The 25,047-nt window shown below is 32.0% G+C and overlaps 1 non-coding gene and 1 pseudogene across 1 annotated transcript; one reads left to right on the top strand and one right to left on the bottom strand.

Annotated features, from left to right (window-relative positions):
• Positions 1–5,126: 5,126 nt before the first annotated feature.
• Positions 5,127–5,245, top strand: LOC145243154 (5S ribosomal RNA; annotated as a pseudogene).
• Positions 5,246–13,038: 7,793 nt separating this feature from the next.
• Positions 13,039–13,111, bottom strand: Trnar-acg (transfer RNA arginine (anticodon ACG)). The gene has a single exon. It is a non-coding gene; the product is annotated as a tRNA-Arg (tRNA).
• Positions 13,112–25,047: the final 11,936 nt, after the last annotated feature.

Raw genomic sequence — 25,047 nt, 5'->3', positions numbered from 1 at the left:
TAAAAAAATACTTTTCGTGTTGTTTTTGAGAGTGTTTTCTAAGGTATTTCTTAAACTGCTGTTTTCATTTAAAATAGAAATAACGAAAGGAGGAGAGTTATATTCTTATCATGTATCTTCAAAAAAAAAAAATGTTTGGGTTCAAAATAATTTTCTTATTAATTATTAGCCTGGGTGCCCGGCGTTGGCCGGGTGTTCGGAGGTGTGTGTTGAGCAAAAAAAAAAAGTGGTAGTAGGTAGACAGGCTCGAACCCGTACCGCGAAGGAGGAAAAGAACGTAAAAAAACGTCATCGCACCAAATAGCCGAAGAGTCAAGGAGGATTGAAAGACCGAGGAGGAAAAGCACTATCCGGACCTCCACTAGACGAGTACGAAAAAGACTGGGGGAATGCATATTGCAATGGGGAGGCATATTGCCACCCAAATTCCAGTGAAAACCTATGGTCGTTGCCAACGAGAAATCATGGTAAGCGGCTGTTGCGATAGCAAAATTCATTTGCAAAGGTTATTGAAAGTGGCGGGAGAGTATTGGAGATCTGGGGAGACGTGTTATCACTCAAACTATAAGGAACACCACAAACTGTTCTCAGAGAAATCTTTGATGATGGCTTATGTGAGAACTCTTAGTGAGTAACAATAATAATAATAATAATGATAATAATAATAATAATAATAATAATAATAATAATAATAATTCATTTGCAAAGGTTATCTTCAGGCCAAGATTGTACATGTACGCACAAGCAGATAAACTCATCTAAGCAAGGAGACTGGACGTTAATATTATTAACAAAAAGGAAAGAAACTGCCAAATTGTAGACTTTTCTGCCCCGGCGGACAACAGGGTGAAGAACTTTTCTGCCCCGGTGGACCACAAGGTGAAGATCAAAGAAACTAAAAAACAACGAAGCAAATATGCGGAAATTTTCAGAGAACTAGAGAGAACATGGAGCATATAAAAAGTCAATATAATATCAATAATTGTAGGAGCACTAGAATCAAGGGTAAAACTGAGAATATGAAACAAACAGCAATGCTGAAATATGCTGATATCTTAAGGAAAACCTTAGAATACGGAAACTAATACACTTGCGCTATAAATGCTAACCGACTATATAAAAACAGCAATGATAAAGGAACACAATATGGAACAGAGAAAACGGAACCCACAAAATTGTAGGTCAACTATATGGATCCTCCACTTATATATATATATATATATATATATATATATATATATATATATATATATATGATCCCTTTAATGTACGACCTTAAGAGCAAATGTCACATAGCTTACTACACAATTCAGGGCATTACCTTTCCAACGAGCCTTCAATTTCTTAAATTCTAATCAATAGTCGCTAAGATCTGGAACTTATTAAATTGCCCAAAATGATGGTGTATCTCTCTCTCTCTCTCTCTCTATATATATATATATATATATATATATATATATATATAAACAAAAACTATGCATACACCAAGCCTCCAAGGGAAAGAAAAGAAAAACATAACGAAAACAATCGCTCCTGATGATAATCGGATGCACCGATAGAAAGCTTTGAGTAGAATATGGCTTAACAACAACTTTTGGACACCATTTTATACAGCATTCAAACTGAAATAAAAAAAAGACTGCTCGGCGAATGGAAAAGATATCCAGAAAATCAGAAAAAAAAGAATAACTCTGTTGTGTTCAATCAGACGTACTTGAATAGTGACTTGCTGTCAAAATATACAAATATATGGATATATCTATTATTCGTAGCCAAATTGAATATTGAAATACTCATATCCTTTGTTCTATGGGACGAAACTACATGAAAATTTGCAAACGTTTTGGAGATAATAATACTATTCTATGTTTAAAATTTTGGGGCAATTAGTAGAAAAGAACCTATGTTTTCAAACCAATAAAATATGCCCACATTTGCCTACATTTGTATATATAGCAAGCCAGCTTTAGTTTTGCTGCTTTGGGGTGAATTTTGCTTAGGGGTTTTTTTTTTTTTTGTTTTTTTTTTGCTTAGTTTCTCCCCTGACAGGCTACTAACATATATATATATATATATATATATATATATATATATATATATATATATATATATATATATATATACACGACATAATCACGTTGACACACCGGTTTTGGACAGATCACTGAAGTCAAGCAACGTGTTGAGCCTGGTTAGTACCAGATGTGGGACCATTTGGGAATACTAGGCGCTGTATGTAGAGGGGCGTCGCACTTTCCTGCAAAAGCTGCAAAAACCTAACATCGGCATATCCGCTGACTGTGATATATATGCGACTGGGGACCGCTCGTAAATATCATATTGCTATGAAACGTTCTCCTTCGGAGTAGGCCTGTTTAACCTGTTTAGAGAAAATGGCGTTTCGGCTGTAACATATACATATATCACCAACGCTCTGATCCCCATCTGGCATCAATTGAAATGGATGGCACTCGTCTAGGGGAGGCTCAATGTTTTGACAAGCTTCTGGGATTAACCTTTACTCCTGATCTGAAGTGGAACACATTCATCAAGTCTGTTGCCAAGGTCGCTGGGAAAATGGTGGGACCCTTCTACTTCTCCAGAAGATATCTCACTACTAATGCAATTTTCTATCTATATAAAAGCCAAGTACGTCCAAGGATGGAGTACTGCTGTCACATCTGGGCAGGAGCTGCTAAAATCAGCCTATCCTGCCTTGACAGAGTACAAAATAGACTTCGTGGCTTAGTGGGGATGCCTTTTCTCTTCCCTGCAACCTCTCTCCCACAGAAGAGACGTTGCGAGTCTGTCTTTGTTTTATCGTTATTTCCATAGACAAGTGCTCGTCTGAGCTCCAATCTCTGATCCCCCCTCGCCAGTCTTTCACGATAAACACCCGTCTAGCTGAAACCACTGTCAATAATTTTCCCCACTCTTTATCTGTGCCTAAATCAAAATTTAGATTCCATGAATAAAACTTCTTTCTTAGAAGTGCACGCCTGTGGTTGGAACTTTCTCCCATTTGCCTGTTTCCCACCTGACTTCAACCTGGATGTCTTCAAGTCCAACATAAACAGGTTACTGATAAACCGCCCCCTTAAGTAAGACACTTTATCAAATCTCCAATACTAACGATTACTACGATGCTATCCCATTGATTACTGTACACGCAATAAGCCTTATCCCCGAGTGGCTTCCTGGCCTTGATAAGTGGTGACCTCCATGTAAAAAAAAAAAGCACTCTCCTACGAAAATTTAGTGTCGGCACGGACTGGTGCCTCAGCAAATAGTTGTGAAGGGTCTAGGAGGATAGAATGACCGAGGAGAGAAAGCACTAACCACACCTCTACTAAATAAGTAGGAACAAGGCTGGGACCTTGTTGCCACCCAAATTCCAGTAAACACAATGGCTTGTTGTTGATGAGTAATCTGCTAGGATGGACTGTGTGAGAACTCCTAGTGAGTATAAATAATGACGGATATGAAGTATAAATTGTATTGTGAACCAGTGTAAACCATTTACAGGTAGAATTAAATCCATCCGCACACAAAATAAAGCTGGTCGTAGTCAGACGATAGGACGGGTAGATTAGTGTTTGGAATATTTAGTTCATTCACCCTGGGTGCGGCGGCATACGTGTCAATTAACTCATCTCAAACGTTATCCTAATCTACCCACATTTTGAAGCCATTTACACAACTAACCCAATATCTCATGCCAATCCCATAATACCAAATTTTTTTCTCCTTCTTCTTCTTCTTCTTCTTCGTTATTTTTCTTTTTGTAATTTATTATTTTGTTTTCATAATTTAGATAGCAATATGAAACGCATCCATTTATTGAGCAAATTAACATTTGTCTACGTAGGCATTTTTACGTATTCGAGAAAAAGAACTTTAAATCTTTATACTAGGCATTTTACTACACCTAAGAGCATAATTCTCCACTTAATATTCATATATATATATATATATATATATATATATATATATATAGTAGCATGGGTGCCCGGCGTTGCCCGGGTGTTTGGAGCTGTATGCTGAGCAAAAAAAAACGGTCAATTTTTTTAACTTTGACCCCTATTATGACTCCTTAACATTTATTGTTTTGGGCTCAAATTCAATTATTAAGTTAGATCCATGTCCAAGGAACATATATCTAAAATTTCAAGTGTTTAGACCCCAAATTGTCGGAGGAGTTTTGTAGAGTTCTCAAAGGTCAAATCGTTAAATTTTGACCCCTTAAAAGCCAAATTTCTGGCCGAAAACCAATAACGTAGATTTTCCCAAATCTCAGTAGCCTGTATATCGAATTTCGAGTTTGTAGACTAAAAATTAACAGAGTTATTGCGAAGGAAAATGTAAACAGACACACAGACACGTTCACTTTTATACACACACACACACACACACACATATATATATATATATATATATATATATATATATATATATATATATATATATATATATATATATATATATATGGAAATATGATTTATCAATTATATTTCACTTTTTATATATAAAATCTTTAATTTAAAAAGCTTAATGTAATTATAGAGCATATAAGAAATAAATGACAAAAGTCTATGCTCCAAATTTAATATGTTCCCCTTCTTACGATTTATTTCTTTAATTCAGTTGACATTTACAGTTCAAAACGTCGTAATGTTGGCTAAAAATAACGTAATTTCAACTTATCTCCCAATTTTCGGATTTTGTATTTATGCCTAAATGCATTTTGTTTTCTTTTGGTGAATCGATAGTTGATACTTCTTCTGGTGAGTAAAGGGCAAAATAGATTCATTGATTGATATAAAAATTAAATGAATGATTTTGCGCTACGAAACAGTTACAGTTAAGAATTGTAAGTGTCAACGGAATTAAAGAAATAAATTGTAAACTGGTCAACATCATGAAATTTGGAATACAGACATTTGTCATTTATTCATATATATATATATATATATATATATATATATATATATATATATATATATATATATATATCAGTCAAGCTACACAGAATTTTCCGCGTTTCATTCTCATGAGGCATCATCAGGCTTACGCATGAAGTTGGTGTTACCACGTGTTTTAAATACATACATGTGGTATTAATTAACATATACGACATAATCACGTTGACACTCCGGTTCCCGTCAGATCACCGAAGTTAAGCAACGTTGAGCCTGGTCATCACTAAAATGGGTGACCAATTTGCGAAGTCCAGGTGCTGTATGTAGGAGGGCGTCGACACCTCCCTGCAAAAAGTTGCAAAAAACTAACGTCGTCATCTCCCCTAACGGGGATATACATACGACTGGGGACCGCTTGTGAATTTCATACTCCCATGAAACTTCTTCCTTTGTAGGAAGCCGGTTAAACCCTGAATTGGGTTGGTGTTTACTACACACACACACACACACACACACATGTGGTATTAAGTTCGTTCGCTTACGTATATAAGAAAACTCAGTTTAAAACAAGGTCATCTTTAAATACACAAAGAAGAATGGTTCACTCCTTCTCCCTTCTTGAAAATTAAGTAAAAATAGGTGAAATACAGATCAACCGAACTTTAATAAAATCTCGACCATTGGCTGGTAATAACAAAGAATCTGATTGGTTAATGAGCAAATTTATGATCACGTGTATATAAAAAAAAAAAAAATTTTAAACGCGCGGTAACGCAAACTCTATGCATTAGCCCAGCGAGTCCTCACGAGGATAAAACACGGAAAATTTTGCTTAGCATATTATCCATAAACATTTTCATAACTTCATAACCTAGCTCTACTTATGTATTGAGCAATGTTGAAGTAAGTACTGAAAATCGATGCATAAAATAGTAAATCTCCCTATAAAATTTTGTTGCGGAGATACGAAATACACAGGCCCACACATGCAAACATTATATATAGATATCACAGCTCATCAGTGCGGCTAGACAAGCAACTACCTCAAGCCAGGATCGAAACTCGTCCGCACAAACGACAGTTGGCGCTCCTAACCGTTATGCTATTCGATTGCTGCTATGGCGGGCAGTGAATTAATGATGTTTTGACATTGTCCAAATGCCTAAGCCCAATTTGTTTACACAAAAAGAATTGCTTAATACATTAATGGCAGTTCGTATATCACTTAGCCTAATATGCTCAACCCAAGATAGAGAGCATTATAGTCATCCACATACAGTACTAATGGACCCTCCCGTCGATTTCGACGGATGAGGTTCAGCCACAACAACTAAGTTGTTCGGAAATCTGCATAGATGATTTCTTTATAATGATAAAAGCTTTGTGCAGAACCAACAACACTTTTAGTATTACTGCTAATCTTTGTCGGTGCAGATTACTGCCGTGAGATATAGCATACAGTAGACTGCAGGTTTTTATATCAGAGTTTCTTTCTTTTAGATGCATGTGTGGGTTTGTATTACTGTACACATAGATTCGAAAAAGTTGCCAAAAAAACAAATATATAACAAATAAATGTTATCAAAGGCAAGATAAGTTACTTTTTTACCAAACAGGATACATTTTTTGTGTTTTTATTCAATGTAACATATTTATTCAGCTTGAAAAACATGCAGTATTTATCGATGTATTGGAAATTAAAGATGGCGTCTCACACCCTCTTTAACACCGTAAGTTTGGGAAAAGGCGTTATAAATAATAAACTATACAAAATACTATTAAAAACCCGCCGAATATATGTCAACCTATGTCACGGTAACATATATTGAGCGAGTTTTTAACAGTATTTTATTCGGTTTTTTATTTATAACACCTTTTCCCAAACTTACCGTGTTAAAGAAAGAATCAGACGCATCTTGAATGTTCCAATACATCGGTAAACACTGTATGCATTTCGAGCTGAATAAACATGTTACATTGAATAAAAACACGAAAAATATATCCAGTTTGGTAGAAAAGTAACTTATCTTGCCTTTGATAACATTTATTTGTTATATATTTGTTTTTTGACAACTTTTTCGAATCTATGTGTACAGTAATACAAACCCACATGTCTTAACGAATACTGGGAGTGCATCTCTTCCAGTGAATTAATGCGCTTCCAGATACCAACTTGGACATTTCTACAACTCGGCGTGTATATATATCGATATAGGGACTCTAAGTGCTTATATAAAGTGTTTTATTTAAAAACTGTACATTACGGAGTCAGTTTAGTCTATCGAACTTTTATCGATGAGAACGTACAGTTTCAAGAGTAGGACCCGTTTTATTATTGATCAAACCTAATCTTCAGCACCTTTTAGTAGTCGAAGATTTCGGATGAGTAGGGAATAACTATAGGTAACAAACATAATTTATCAATTCCAGGTAAGCAGTGCTTGCTTTTTTTTTTTTTTGCGTTCCCTCATAATAGATAGTCTGCGCTCGCGAAAGACAGATGTTATCCTTTCTTTATATAAAATACAATAAAAATCGACAAATGTATCTTTCAATGATGACAACAGACAATTCTTCATTCGAGTGCAGATTAATAGTCTGGAGGACCACAAAAAAGCAAACACTGCTTGCTCAAACTAGTGAAGTACGTTTGTTTCCTTGTTTGCTCTTCAATTTACTTGAAGTCATCAATTACTCAACACTGTTCAAGGTTCGATTTGACAATAATAAAGCGGTTTTTACGCCTGAAACGACGTGTATAGACAGATGAAACCTCATGAACACAAAATATGCACTGTGATGTATACTTTTTAACTAAAATAATTCATATATATGTGTGTGTGTTCGTGTGTGTGTTTATTTATATATATATATATATACATATGTATATATATGTTTATGTATATATATGTTTATATATATATGTTTATATATGTTTATATATATATATGTTTATATATATATGTTTATATATATATGTTTATATATATGTTTATATATATATGTTTGTATATATGTATATGTTTATATATATATGTTTATATATATATATGTTTATATATATGTTTATATATATGTTTATATATATATATGTTTATATATATGTTTATATATATATATCTTTATATATATATGTTTATATATATATCTTTATATATATATATATGTTTATATATATATATGTTTATATATATATATGTTTATATATATATATGTTTATATATATATATGTTTATATATATATATGTTTATATATATATGTTTTATATATATATATGTTTTATATATATACATGTTTATGTGTGTGTGTGTGTGTGTGTGTGTGTGTGTGTGTGTGTGTGTGTGTGTGTGTGTGTTTATTAAGAAATCAAAATAATTATGTGGGGATTTAGCAGAGAAACCAACAAACGAAAAAAGGATTTTAAAAGATTCAAATAAATGTTATTAAGGGCAAAATAAGTTACTCCTTTCTTACATGGATAAGTTTTATGTGTATAACCGGAATTTTAAGCTTTTATTCAGTTCGAAAAACAAGCAGTGTTCGAGTTGGTAAGTTCAACCGGCCGACGAAAACACACCGTGTCCAGGGCGTCAATAATGGCCCAAAAGTCCAAACATAAACAAAATACTAATAGAAATCCACCATATAAGTGCCACAAATTGCCATAGTGTTACTTATATGGTGAATTTCTCTCAGTATTTTGAATATTTTCGAACTTTGGAGCTTTTATTTGACGCTTCGACGACGTCCTGTTTTCGTCGGCCACGTTGATTGCAGGTTTAACTTATTAACTAGAAAGCTGCTTGTTTTTTTACTACCGTTTAGAAATCTCTTAAAACGCACAAAACTTATCTACGTAAGTGGAAGAGTAACTTATCTAGCCTTTGGTAACATTTATTTTTTTATATATTTGATTTTTTTTTTCCTCCTTTTGTTTGTTTGATGACTTCTCTGTTAAATCCCCAAATTGTGTTCTCTTTTCTTTAGAATGAATTATTTATTTACCTTAAAGACGTTAACGGACTTTCAACTTACATAAGTCGTTTTTAAGTGTAGACATTCTTGTTTTTTTTAATAATCTTTCTTGCCGGAAAAGAAAGATTTCTCGTGGATATTAGTCTGTTGAAAGGTTAATAACGGTTAGTTTGGATGTTTTTGTGTCACACGTGGCTAGGTATGTTGCAGATTAACAAAATAGAATATTGAAACCGAGAAACATCTTCAGCGGACTGCTATCCGCGAGATTTCACGTCTGCCTCAAAGTTTATTATATTGCTACTTTGAAGGGAAGTAATTATAGTTATAGCTCCGGTGGTGCAGAGGCGACATGACTTAGAGCCTGGAGTATAAGACTTAACCTTTTTTAGGATGACCCATTTAATTGAGAAAGAGGTATTATTAGAATTAAGTTTTTTAATTAACGTGGTTAGAGAAGTTTCTTTGGTTATTATTAGAATTTTGGTTGTTAAAAGAGGAAATGTAGTTTGATATTCTTTTCGTAATTAATGTTGAAGTAGCACCGATATATGTATGTACTTTATTAAAAGCTATGGGTCTGAAATTAATATTAATTTGCTGATTTGTATTAGGGAAATAGTTTGAATTTTGTTCATTGTGTTGAACAAAGGGCGGGACACAAATTGTACGCGGACTGTTTTGGAGGGGATAATGAGTGTTGTTAGTGTTAGGATGGCTGTTAGGAGAAATATCATTATTCTTATTATTATTATTGTTATCATTATTGTTATTGCTGGTTGTATCGAGGGGCTGCTCGTGTGATCAGTAACTATATCAGATGGAGGATGGGAAGGGGGGTAACTAGACGACAAAATATTAGTGTGTTATGGGAAGATTGCGTGGGAGCTCTGTAATTGTGCATGAATATATAACACATCTTTATATATATAATTATTATTATTATTTTTATTGTTATTATTATATATTATATATATCATATATATATATATCTTCATATATATATATATATATATATATATAATATATATATATATATATATATATATTCTTATATGCATATGCAAAAAAGACCACTACTGCACATATGAACAGTATTCGACTAAAGAGTTTAAATCACAAATTGTACGCGGACTGTTTTGGAGAGGATAATGAGTGTTGTTAGTGTTAGGACGGCTGTTAGGAGAAATATTATTATTATTATTATTATTATTATTATTATTATTATTATTATTATTATTATTATTATTATTATTATTGCTAGTTGTATGATTGTAGATGGAGTGGCTTGTGTTGTATATTGGATTAGTAACTATGTCAGATGGAGGATGGGAAGAGAGATAACTAGAAGACAAAATATTAGTGTGTTATGGGAGGATTGCGTGGGAGCTCTGTAATTGTGCATGAATATATAAAACTTTATATATTATTATTATTATTATTATTATTATATGTTATATATATATATATATATATATATATATATATATATATATATATATATATATATATATATATATAACATATATCTTGGTGTAAGTGAAAACGTCCAAAATTTCGCCTGTCGCTAGTGAAAAAAATAACCTTTTTTTTGTAAGTATTGTAAAAAAAAAATTTTTTAAATAAAAAAGGAAAGCGATCAGATTTATGCTGGAACAGAACTTTATTCATTATTAATTTAAAAAACAAACAATAATTAATTCAAAATGAATAGTTATGTTGTGTGTTGCTACGTTAAACAATTTTCTTCACAAAAGTTATTAAAATAAAACTATGCAAAGGCAAATAATACTGATTATAATTTTGCGAAGGTATTTTTTGTGGAATTCGCTCCATACATGACACGAAGTCGCGTGATATAAGAACGAAATATGATCAACGCAAAGATAGGACGTACATACTGATCCTAATCTTGAAAATACCAAAAGTTATTAGTTGAACTTATCCGGTGTTAGCGGCTATTACACGCTAGCGGGGGGGGGGGAGGAGCCAGCGCACGACAACTTTTTCTTAATATTTTAGCTGTTATCATCAGTACCTCTTGTTGTATAGTGTAAATCCTCCCTTTGATTCCAATTTCTCTTAATTTTTTTTTTTTTTTTTTTTTAGAAATGTTAATAGTACTACTAAAATTATTAGTATTATAGTAATTTTTTTCGTCTTGTTCAATGTCCCTTTCTCTGGCAAGTTTCATCGCTTTAGTTTGTTTCTCCGTCTTGTTAGCTCTTCGATTTTCAACCTTTTAAAACGACTAAATCTTCGATTTTGCGGCGTTTTGTTACTTCTTGCTGGCTATTACGTGGTTCACACGAACAACCAATTGATTGACGTATAATCTTTGGAGAATATATGACTCTGTCTCTTCGCTCTTCATTAGCTTGGAGGAATAGAATAGAGTTAAACTTGGCTCTCAAAGCTTTACATAACAACACGTAAAACTTAGCAACACTTCTATACTCATAATGTTTCTGTAGAAATATATTAATGCCGCATTACAAAACCCCGTGTCTTACTTTATTCTCGTAATAAAATAAGATAATAAATATAATAAATAGGAACAAACAGATTCAACAGAAAAAAAATAACATTACATTCTTACATATGCTTCATTGACCAACGAACAAAATTTTATGAGCAATGATTCACCTCAAACCCAAGGGGTCGTTTATTACACGAGATATAGTTTTCGAAATGAGACAAGGTATAACGTATTGAATGGTTTATAGCTGGATGAAAAATGGCTTTAAGTCTAAGTTTAGCCGTTGCAGTCGTAAAGTAAAGGCCCTTGTGATCGAGAGTGATGTCAGATATTTAGGTATAAATGAAACATGTCCAAAACTTCGCCTGCCGCTAATGAATGAAAATCTTTTTTGTAAGTATTGTAAAAATTGGAAAAGAAAAGAAGGCGATCAGATTAATACCGAAACAAAACTTTATTCAATATTAATTTTTAAAACAAGCAATAATTAATTCAAAATGAGTGGTTAAGTTGTGTGTTGCTCCGTTAAACAGTTTCCTTCACAAAATTTATTAAAATAAAACCATGCAAAGTTAAATAAATTATGATTTTATGAAGATGTTTTGTTGTTTTTATGGAATTCATCCGTACATGGCATGAAGTCACGTGATGTAATGAGCTCAAAAGAACAAAAGATGATCAACGCGAAAACAGGAGATACCTATTGACTTGAAACGATCCAGGCTATAGGTAGGAGGAAAGCAATCAGCGAGAGGAACGTTCAGCAAGGGGAGAGTTTGCAATTCCTGAAAAGAAACTACCAGAATATGAAGATTAATTAAAACCGACAATAAACAGAATATGTGAGAGACAAAAAAAAAACAATGTACATAGTCCGTATACATCTTCCTTTGTTACGTATATGTGATGGATGACCTTTTACGAGATGTGATTCATCACTCGAGATATGTTTTATGAAACGAAACAAGGTGTAATATATTGAATGTTTTTTTGCTTCCATTAAAGGTATGTAGCCAAAGGAAATTGGCTTTCATGGCAAGTTTAGACATGATTTGTGTAAAGTCCTTTGCAGGACAAGTGAAATCATATACAGGGTGAGTCACGGGAAACGGATGTTTCTAGGACATCTCTAGTACTCCTTGAGTAAGGGGTAGGAAGTGAATAAAGTAGTCTTAAAACCTGCTTAAGATGCCGTTTAGTTTGTTGTTATTTGTTTATCTTTTACGTTAAATTTTGTTTTAGTTATTGATTATGAATTGCTTTTCTTTCCAGTACATTGCCCTCAGGCGTGAACACTGTGTGAATGGTGAATCAAAAACATCCGTTTCCCGTGACTCAAGCTGTATTTAAGTACAAACGAAACACGCCAAAACGTCCGGCTGTGGAAAATAAATGAAAAGAAAGTAACACTATCTAATTTAAATTGGAACAGAACTTTATTCAATACTAGCAGGTGCGCCGCGTCGGCACACACAACGCCGAGTCAAACACAAAATGGAGTACACTCAACATCAGGTACACTCAACATCGTCTTACCATCAACGCTTACCTTGTGCACTCGAAGTATGGGAAATTCTCATATGCACAAAACAAAATCACTGAAAAATAAAAATACCCTAAGGGTAATGAATAAACGTTAGACAAAATGACGGTCGAAGTTATTACGAACTCGCCAGGATTTGAACCTGGAATCTTCTGATCCGTAGTCAGACGCGTTATCCATTGCGCCACAAGTTCTGACCATATACCGAAAGATGTTATCGCGACTGTATACATACAGTGCCAAATTCCGTTGACATGGGCAGGTAACTTTTTCAACAATTGCACGAAACGGCCCAAAAAACTTATTTCAGGCATTTTGTGTGACTCGGCGTTGTTCGTTACGAACCATATATAGATAAGGACAATCTAGGGACTCACGCCTTTCGGGGAAAAGGAAAAAGAATTTTTCAATTCGGTGCATCCGTTCGAAAGTTTTATTGGTAGATATACACACACTCATAAATAAATAAACAGTTAGAATTTTATTAATAGTATAGATTAACTTTTAAAAAAAAGAAGTAGAATTAATTCAAAATGAAAAGTTAGGTTGTATTTTGCTGTGTTCAACAATTTTCTTCGCTCTGCCTCAGAGTCAAGGGTTCGTTCATTACACTAGATAAGTTTTTGTTTTTTTTAAACGAAACCAGAATATATAGCCAGTGGAAAATTGCTCCCAAGTCGAGTTTGACGTTATACTTTGATACGCGCGATATATGCTGGAAAAATCTAGCTTCGATCCTGCATAGCATCTACAAAAACTGGACGAAAAAAAAAGTCTCCAAATGCTTTATGACTCTCTTTGCATATATCACCAGTATCCACCTTCGAAATATTCTTTCATTCTTTCGGTATATTTGTATTGGCATTGTTCCGAGTGATCCGATCGCAGTTGGCATCACAGTTAACCTGGTTTTCTGGTATTATTTCCATGTAAATGGCGACGCCCAGATGCCTTTCAATCTTCCCAGCTTCTTCCAGTCCCGAGAATACATGCTTATATATAAATACATAGGTTTATGCATGTAAACAGACTGAGACAGTAACAAATTATGTTATTTATATATTACAGTGTGTTCTTATCTAGATATCTATCTATTAATACCATCCTCTCTCTCGCTCTCTCTCTCTCTCTCTCTCTCACACACACACATACACACACACATATATATACTAGCATGGGGGCCCGGTGTTGCCCGGGTGTTTGGAGCTGTATGCTGAGCAAAAAAAACGGTCAATTTTTTTTAACTTTGACCCCTAATATGACCCTTAACATTTATTGTTTTGGGCTCAAATCGAGTTATTAAGTCAGATCCATGTCCAAGGAACGTGTATCTAAAATTTCAAGTGTTTAGACCCCAAATTGTGGGAGGAGTTTGGTAGAGTTTTCAAAGGTCAAATCGTTAAACTTTGACCTCTTAACAGCCAAATTTCTGGCCGAAAACCGATAACGTTGATTTTCCCAAATCTTAGTACCCTGTATATAAAATTTCGAGTCTGTAGACTAAAAATTGACAGTTATTTCGTAGGGAAATGCACACAGACACACAGACACACAGACACGTTCACTTTTATAGATATACTAGCACGGGTGCCCGGCGTTGCCCGGGTATTTGGAGGTGTATGTTTAGCAAAAAAAAAAAAAAAAAAGCGGTCAATTTTTTTTAACTTTGACCCCTATTATGACCCCTTAAAATTTATTGTTTGGGGCTCAAATCCAATTATTAAGTAAGATCCATGTCCAAGGAACCTATATCTAAAATTTCAAGTGTTTACACCCCAAATTGTCGGAGTAGTTTGGTAGAGTTCTCAAAGGTCAAATCGTTGAACTTTGATCCCTTAATCCCCAAATTTCTGGCCGAAAACCGATCACGTTGATTTTCCCAAATCTCAGTACCCGGTATATCAAATTTCGAGTCTGTAGACTAAAAATTAACAGGGTTATTGCGAAGGAAAATGTACACAAACACACACAGACAGCAGACACACAGACACGTTCACTTTATATATATATATATATATATATATATATATATATATATATATATATATATATATATATATATATATCATTAAATAAAATAGACGTTTTTTTGCCTATTAATTCTATTTTTCGATCTTTTCCAACTTCCGAATAACAGTCTTCACTTCTGGCGGGAACTGGCTGATGTAATCACCATATTTATCATAAGTCTGAGTACTTTCCAATCTTTCAGGATTCATCGGCAGGGATGAATTAATCTAACTGGTTTTGAACAATTTATAAAGTTTTTTTGTATTTTTTTATTTTAAAGTGAGAAAAAAATATTGCTTAAATATACATATATAAATGTGTGTGTGTGTGCTCTCTGCTTATCTCGGCATTGTTTTCGTCTTGGACTTCTCCTTGCCACTGTAATCAGACGGCTACGATTCAGGAGAGGTGTAAAAGAAAAAAAAAGTTTTAGTAGGAAAGTAGGCTTGAACCCCAAATATTTGACGTGGAGGTGGAAACGAAATGGAAAAAAAAAAACCTTGGACCCAACCATCTCGGCCACGAGAAAAAAAGGAATAAAAAAGCATCTTAATTTAACGTTTATAAAATGAAATTGACAGGTGCGAGAAACTTAAGCTGCGTGATGTTTTGAATAAATTAAACTAGTTATGACCAAAGTTTCATTTCATTCGGACAAAACACTAAGAAACGGGACCTAATTAGAGTTGGGGCCCGTTATTTAGTAAGTTTGGAAAATATATATGGAAATTTAAGCTACATAGAATATTCCTCATTTCATACTTTTGAGAATTCCTCAGGATTATGCGAAAAGATGTGGTCATCACGCATTTTATATACACTCATGGTGTTGAATTTTCTAGTTATTCAATGAGCTTCTTAGTTGTAACCGCGCCCATCCTAATCAGCCGATGGTCGAGCACTTACAGGAAAAAGTACAGTTAACCTCAGATTTCCTTTGTGTGTGTTTTTTATGTAAAGGGTAGATATTCTTTGTGTGTGGGAAGCTGACCTACTTTTAACCTAGGTGTAGTTAATATTATTTTGTATTTCGGTTTATTTTTCCGATATTATGTTAGTTTTATTTATAAAATTATTTATTATATGAATATATATCTTTATTTTATTTGTATTTTATTGATTTATTTATTTATTTTCTATTATTTTTGTCAAATTTAAAATTATTTATGTATCGCTATCCTAGGGTAAAGTTTATCTTGTGCACATAGTTGTTCTCTATTTCTTACAGTTTAGTAGATATTTGGGTTATTTAAAGAATAGGATAGCGACTTTCTCATTCAGGCATAATCTACATGGATCGTTTAGCTCGCTACATATACTTGCTTGTCTTACTATTTTCCATTCTACTATGGGCGAACGCCCACTTTCTTTGAGTTCCCAGCATTGGTTTGCTAGTACTGTTTTCAATCGGTGTTTTTTGTTTGTTTTGTTTTTTGTTTTTTGTTTGGGGGGTGCTATTGAACGTGCATTTATGGTCATAATATCTGGTTTCGAAATCCAAGAAAGTAATACCTATGTAATATTTCCTGCTATTCGGGTTTTCTTTGGCAAATATTCGGGCTTGATAAACTATGCTTTTGGTTAGACATTTATTTTAAAGTGAGCAGAGTGTGCGAGATCTACAGTTACACTCATCTTGTTCATTATTATTTTATTTTTATTTCTATTAAGGTTGTTGTTAGGGTTTAGTTTATTATTTTTTTATAATAGTTCCATATAGTTCAATGTCACTAATAATAATAATAATAATAATAATAATAATAATAATAATAATAATAATAATAATAATAATAAACCAAACCCAAACAACAACAACCCTAATAGAAATAAAAATAAAAATGCATTATATATATATTGTCTAATTGTCATATATATATATATATATATATATATATATATATATATATAACTACTTCATTTACTAACATAAATTAATATACGAAAGTATAGATTTATGCGTATTTACTTCAAAAGTGCTCAATACGTAGGTAGAGCTAGTTAGTAATTTATAAAATATATATGGCGATTAAGCTACACTGAATATTCTGCGTTTCATCCACTATAGGATTCGTCAGGCTTATGCGCAAATTCTGTGGTTGTTTCTTGTTTTTATATATGTTGAGGATTTTAGTTAGCCAATCAGCTTTCTAGTATCCACCGCGCCCCTTCCTATCAGCCAATGGGCATGCATTTCATCGAACAAAGGATCTGTTTTAGAACTAGGTTAGTGGATTATGGTAGACGCTTTCCTCCTTTATATATATATATATATATATATATATACATATGTGTACACACATACATGCACACATACCTACATATTATATATATATATTATATATATATATAATATATATATATAATATATTATATATATATAATATATATTATATATATATATTATATATATATAATATTATATATATATATATATATATATATATATATATATATATATATATATATATATATAATGTCGTGGAAGCTGTTCTAATGGTTATCGAACTTGACTCAATATCTGCAGGTTTCGGTTTCAATCTAAGCTCGAGTATTTCTTTTTACTTACAAGAGGTAAACTGTTTAGAAAACCCCCATAATTCTCGTATATCTCAGTTTCTTTCTGTTTTTTCTTTTGTTTTTTTTTTGTTGTTGTTTTTTTGTTTTTTTACTTTATGTTTTTTCAGAAATTTTACGTGACTTTTAATACCGGGTACATAAAACCGGGTACATCGTCTATTAATATATATTTCTTCGGCACTATTAGTCTTACAGGATTCTAGGACCAGGATCTATTTGGTCTGGTGAATTGTCCAGCTCAGTGCTGTTAGAGAAGGTGAACAATTCCTCATATGAGTTAATCCGCAGCCATGTCGAGGCGATCTTATTTGGGCTTCGAATACAACATTATTTTGAATATTTGGTCAGGGTTTATTTGTAAAGTGAATTATCATCATTTCGGGCTGTCCTAACAAATCCTTGCAAAGAGAGACCGAGCATATTCGACAGTAGTGGCATTCAAACACTCCAATAGACAATTCAAACTCTTCCCAGTTGACTGCATTTAATATAAAGTCATATAATGCACGTCGCAGATTCAAGCTATACGTACGTATATACAAGGATGGATAATAGAAATACGAAAACTAACGACACATATTACTAACATAAAGGTGTAAAATAATTTTAAACTAACAAGAAGTAAACGACAACTAATTTTCACCGATCCAATTACAAATGTTTTAGTTAAATTATAAACCAAAATTTATAGACGAAAAGTACGTAAAACTAATCATTTCTCTTAATTAAATAAAAATTTGTGTGACAATAATAGAACGCAAGTGGAAAGTATTTCATTGGTAAAACTATTACAAATAAGTTTATTCCAAAAAAAAATTGAAGACAAATATTTTATTTCTACTTTGACTTAAATTCTAGACCACAAAATGCCGCTCGTTTGTAATTCTTCAACTCTTTGAGTTAAAAAAAAATAGGAGGCTTTACTTTTGGAACGAGCTTCGTCTAATAAAAAAAATAAGCGAACGGAAACTGATTTTTTTATCAATCCTATTAAAAAAAAACATTTAGAAAGTTATAAACAAAAATTTATGGAAGAAATTTGTGCAAAAATAATAAAACGCACAGTTAATTTTATTAATTGAAATATTTTATTGGAAAATATGAGTATAAAAAAGTAAAAACACATATTTGACTTCTACATTAAGTTTTGTATTACATATATATTTATGTGTGTGTGTGTGTGTGTGTGTAAATATATATATATATATATATATATATATATATATACTTCAAAATGAAATGCAATAAATCTACTGGTATGCAAATAAGTTTTGTGTCCTAATGTATTACATGTGTGGGGGGGAAGCGTGTACGTGTGTATGTATAAATATATATACCTCAGAATGAAATGCCATAAATCTACTGGTATGCAAATCCAGTGATTATCTGTCTTACAAAATATTATTGGATGTAATATTTTATATAAGACAATCACAGTTAAATAAAATTGGTCAATATACCAGATAGAGCAAATAAATCATTATTTAGGTATTCAAATTTTATGATTTGAAACGGTTAAATTTCAAATATAAAATTTTAATTATATGCAAAACAAAGAATACAGTTTAATAAGTATATTTTCTTAACCCATGAGTTTTCGATGTTTATACATCTCATCAGAGGAAAATATTAGCAAATATTATAAATGGTTTGCACTTAATTTGCTAAAGGTAATATGCATAGAAAATTAAAAGTTTTTAAAGTTTTTGAATCATTTTAGCTACATAGAATAAGGGAAATTAGATATTAATGCGGAATAAAAAAGGATATTAAACTTCAGATTCAAAACGTATGGTAAATCCTGAAGTGAAAGTTTTTGGTAGCATAGATGTAAAAAAAAAAAACAACGCGTTTTGTAATTCTTCTTCTTTCATGAGACTTATATATAAAAAAAATATTTTAAATGTTTATTTAAAAACACTTTCACCGGATTGATATAATCAAATATTTGCCGGATATTTCATTCAACCAAAAGAGAAACTAAGGACTTATGCCTACATCGGATGTGTGCCTTTAGGGTTGGGAAAACATTGTGCTTTATTAGAAGGCTTTTGGTTTAAACTTTTTATAATAACTAACTAGCGAAGGGGGTTCTCGGGCGTAAAATACGCTTAAATATGATATTTTAATTCATCCAGATTTCGTATATATTATTATAGAGTCGTGATTTCAAAAGTATAAAAAGGTATTTGGGTACCATCATCTAGAATCGAAATAGTAGCATTTAAAGCTTGTGACGTTACCACTGTACCAACGTGACACGCACATGGACTGATTAGAATATAAAAATTGTACAACGATTATTTCAATTTTGACCCATCTTTGACCCCTAAAAAAACTGTTTAAAGACCCACAAAAGAACGGTAAGTAAAAATGTAATCATTTGAGGTCCCTAGCGCCGCTCTGCGACTTTTAGTTTCAGAAGAGATAGAGTTTGAAAATATGGATACAGATAGACAGACAGACAGACAGATATATAGCCTTTTTATGTATTAGATGAGTCTAATATTATTATTCTTGTCAATTGGAGAAACGTATGTATGTGTGATATTTTTATGGTTTCTCCTTCTAATTTAAATTGTGGTTGCATTAAATTGCTACTTTTAAATATAGTTCGATTCCTAGAACCGTCTGTCTGTCCGGTAGAATATCGCCGAGCTGTTTGTCAGCAGACTATGACATTGTCGTTTTAAGTCTAATGTAAATAAGTTCTTGTTAAACCGCCTTCTGAAATAATCAAACTCTACCCAAGTGCCAACATTACCTCTTCGCGATGCTGTATCAGAGTCCACCCGACACTCATTAAACCCTATGCTTGAGTAGGAGTGTCAGAAGTCGCCATTAAAAAAGGGGTGATTATTTAGATTCGCTATCTTTCGAAGCTTAAAACAATATGAATAATGTAATTTAAACCCTTATTTTTTTCAATAAAAGGAACAAAGACCAAACTTTTGAATAATAAAAGGTTTTATTGAAAAATATACAATATTTTTTTAATCGGTTTTCTTTAAAAAAAGATTTCTTGAAATTCAACGAATTTTAACTTAATCTAAATATAATAAATATATATAAAATCAAAAAATCACTTACCTATATAAAATAGTAATCAATGGATGCTTCTATTCTTCATTTATGAGAATTTGTCCACATTTATATTTTATATTCCATGTATTCTTTAAATAAAAGAATTTTTTAAACAACTATTTGAAAAGACCGCCATTACCGTAAGCATTAAACGGTGTTAGCTAGCCGGTGTTTCTTCCTGTTTTGAAATACGGATGGATAAAAGGACGCCAAAACAACACATACGCGTGAGCCATCAATGTGTCACCGTATGTGAAAAATAATCACATTTTACTTATTAGTTTTTGCCTTTAAAAAAACATTCGACGAATTTTTTTTTCTTTTCTCAAAGAAATATCAGAGTTTTTAATTTAATATATTTTATTACTTCTTTATGGAGTGAATCTTTTAATATCTAAAAAAAAACATTGAATGAAATAGAAAAAATGTCGTAATTCTACGAAATTTTCTGGACAATATAACAAGATTATAAAGTTTCACTTAAAAAAAACAAAAAAAAATTCAACGTGTTTTTTAAAAAAAAATTTAAACCTTGGACTTTACAGGTAAATTTGCAAATAACTATTTTTTGTTGTTTTAAATTAGATTATTTTACTTATTGATCTTTTATTGTCAATTTGCGATATAAAAATCTGAGGTGAGAAAATTAATTATTTTCATTTGAATAGAAATTTCAAAATGGGGGATGAATTGTAAAAAGCCGCTTGTCTAGAATAGACGATTTATTCGAAAGAGCATAAAATTTCACATTGAACCTGAAAATATCGTAAAAATTGAACCAATAGAAAATTTATTATAGATTTTTAAAGTTTAAAAATTGAAAAAAATTTAACTCGTAAAATTCAATTGAGTTTATCACGTAAAAAAATGGCTGCATGAACGCGCGCAGGCACTTTGTAAACACTGTTTTTTTTTTAATAAAAATAATATTTCTATTATTTTTTTTTTAATTAATAGTTTATTTTTTAAGTATATTCCATAAAGAAATAAAACAACCCACTTTAAAAAAGAGAAATTACGAGTTTTTTTTATATTTTATTCGCAGTTTTATATTAGGGGTGTCAAAAATCCCCAAAATATTCTAACATACTTAATGCTTGAGCGGCTTTTGGGCCTCCATAAGCGGTGATACCATAAGGAGAAAAAAAAAGATAACTTTATATGTTAAATAGCTGAGTTAGGCGTCCTATGATAGCCATCTGCATCTAAATAATATTCAAACAACTGGTTCGGTTGTAGATTGCGCAACACTTGCTTCACTATGGACTAAATGCACAGGCACCCTTATTGTCCATTGAGACTAAAAGGGGGCTTGTTATGCGACATGGGTGTGACAGTAAAAAAACAACAGGTTACAATAAACACCACACTACTTTTTTTCTGTTTACCTCCTCGTGTTCAAGCATAAATTGTCTTGCGCGGCTTTATTGACTCTTTAGTATATATATATATATATATATATATATATATATATATATATATATATATATATATATATATATATGAGAGAGAAGGTACGTGCAGATCAATATTGTTTCTGCGCGTCTTTGTTGCTTATTCGCATATACGTAAATATATATATATATATATAGAGAGAGAGAGAGAGAGAGAGAGAGAGAGAGAGAGAGAGAAAGAGAGGTGTACGTGCACACCAATATTGTTTCGTTAACCGCATGTTTATAAACCGACTAGTCTGCCTACGCGACTATGTAAGCGCGTATCGACACGTAAAAGATCCCAGAACGCCGTTGACCGCGAAGAATATCCCCGGTGGAAAAAAACAAAGAATTAAGAAAAAACAAATTAAAATGTACAAACATTAAAAATAAGCTAGAGGATAAAATATAAGCAAAAGGAACCTTGGCACACCTGCAAACACATACACACACATGCATATATGCGCAGATACATATATAGGGAGATAGAAAAATAAAATTTATATATATATATATTATATATATTTGTTCGTATATGTATACATATACCTATTTATGTACATATACATACATGCAAATACACACACACACACACACACATATATATATATATATGAGTGTATGTATAATTATATATAATTATACATACACTCATATAGCTGCTTATATGGATAGGTCCACATATATATACACATTCTTATATATACACGCACACACACATATATGAATATATATGTATATATCTGTATATATATATGCATATATATGTATATATGTACACTCACACACAAACACACACATTATATATATATATATATATATATATATATATATATATATATATATATATATATATATATGGGGTGTTACCGTGTCTTTTGTATGAAAGAGACTGCAATATTAAAAACCGGAACATAGAAAAAGAACAAGGGTTTGGTTATAGATATATGTGTAATTTAATTAAAAAGACGAGACTCTTATTATTGCTTGCTGTCCAGGGAAATTGACACCATTCCACCCGCGCCCGGTCAGGCAAAATTGAGGACAACAGACTACGTGTTTGTTTTCAAAATGGACGATTCTCAAAAGCTTATAAAAAAAATTAATAAGATAAAAAAAAAAATAATGTTTTTATAAATCGACGTCGAGAATGCGCGTCACATGTCTTTTATAGCTGAGTTGATACATCCTGGAGTGAAAGTTAATTTTGGCATTTTGCCAAACTATAAAACGTATATAGAAAATAGGTAGTTTAGGAAGTGTTCAAAATACTTATATATATATATATATATATATATATATATATATATATATATATATATATATTACAATAGAAAATGCGAGCATGAAAAGTAATATGGTTAAGCTTAAACATGGAAAAGTAAAGGACTAGTTGTTAAAACTGGAAAAGAAAAGGACAAGATATTCTGGTAAAAAATATAATAAATTTTTAACTTAAAATATTGCTACATTAAGAATTGATTATATAATGCTACGAATTGAATTTTTGAAAACTTCTATATGCTGCAATTGTTCTATTGTAATCCATCATTTTTCCAGGCTTCCAGTAAATTCATTTGTTCTTTGTTTAATTTCAGTCTTTTTTTTTTTTTTTTTTGGCTCCCATAAACATAACATACACATATATATATTAACAATGTACGGCAATCGTCTGCTTTCAATAAAATCCCCAACTTATTTCCCTTACATTCTTTCATTCTCTCTGTTTCACTTGTTACTTCTCTTTCATTGAGAGCGATGAATTGGTAGCAACAGTAGTCGCTGAAGCTGGAAACCAGTCATAAAAAACGTCACTCATCTCCTTAAGTTTTTTTTTTACGATTTTGAACACCAGTAAATTCATCATAACTTTTGTTTTACTCAAGGAAAATTGAAAAAAAAAATTTTTCACAATATAGATGAGAAGGTGATCTATGAACTCTAATAATTGTTTGAAATTTCGTCGAAAAACGAGTGAGCGGTGAAGCTTAAAAGCAGTTCTGAATGACAAAAACTGCCACTTAACCATATCATTCAAACACTACCGTGTTTGAATGATATATATATATATGTGTGTGTGTGTGTGTGTGTGTGTGTGTGTGTGTGTGTGTGTGTGTGCGTGTGTGCGTGTGTGTGTAATTAAATTTGCAGCGAAAAGACAAACCTATCCAGATAGAAATAGCTTCACCCGATTAAGAGGAGCAAGAATTGTTTTTTATATAAAAATAAGATCAGAATTAAGGTTACATAAGTACTTAAAAACTGAAATTCATTATTAACTTAATAAGGGTAAAAATGGTTAAAATAGGAGGAAAAAGCGATGTTGAACATCTTTGACCGTGGCATTCCAAAGTTAAATGCTTCACATCAGAAAAGGAGAGAAAATCAGCATTATGCAAAAATTTAGCTTTAAACGTTATTTTTATCCTTATTGACTTAATAAGAAAGGAATTTCTGCAACATTTTTATTATATAAGACTAACAGTTCAGCCCAGCTTCGCTCAAGCCCTATGTACTGTGCATAACTTTATGTACATATGTATATATATATTAAAAAGTTTGACTCATGTCCACGTAACCTACATCTAAAATTTCAAGTGTTTAGATCCAAGATTGACAGAGAAGTTTGGTAAGGTCTGCAAAGGTCAACTCTTTCAACTTTGACCTCTTGGCAGCCAAATGTTCGCCCAAAAACTGATTAAGAAGCTTGTTGTATGTCTGAAACCCTTTATGTGAAATTTCAAATGTTTAGACCCAAAATTGGCTGAATAGTTTGCTAGAAACCGCAAAGATCAAATTTTTTAACTTTGACCCCTTGGCAGCCAAATTTTGGGCGAAAAACCGATACAAAAGCTTGCCCTATCTGAATACACTTTATGTAAAATTTCAAATGTTTAGACCAAATAATATGTATATCGGTGGTTGGAGAGGCTTCTTGTAATTGTTAAAGGAGAGCAGCTTAGTCTTACTAGCATAAAATGTTTTCTTCCATTTACAGCCCCATCCCACTACAGTTTGGAGGT

The sequence above is a fragment of the Euprymna scolopes genome, chromosome 21 (genome assembly GCF_053919585.1).
Source record: "Euprymna scolopes isolate OS-2025 chromosome 21, ASM5391958v1, whole genome shotgun sequence".
Taxonomy (NCBI): Eukaryota; Metazoa; Mollusca; class Cephalopoda; order Sepiida; family Sepiolidae; genus Euprymna; species Euprymna scolopes.
The sequence above is the reverse complement of the archived record's forward strand: the minus strand, read 5'-3'. Positions and strand labels throughout refer to the sequence as shown.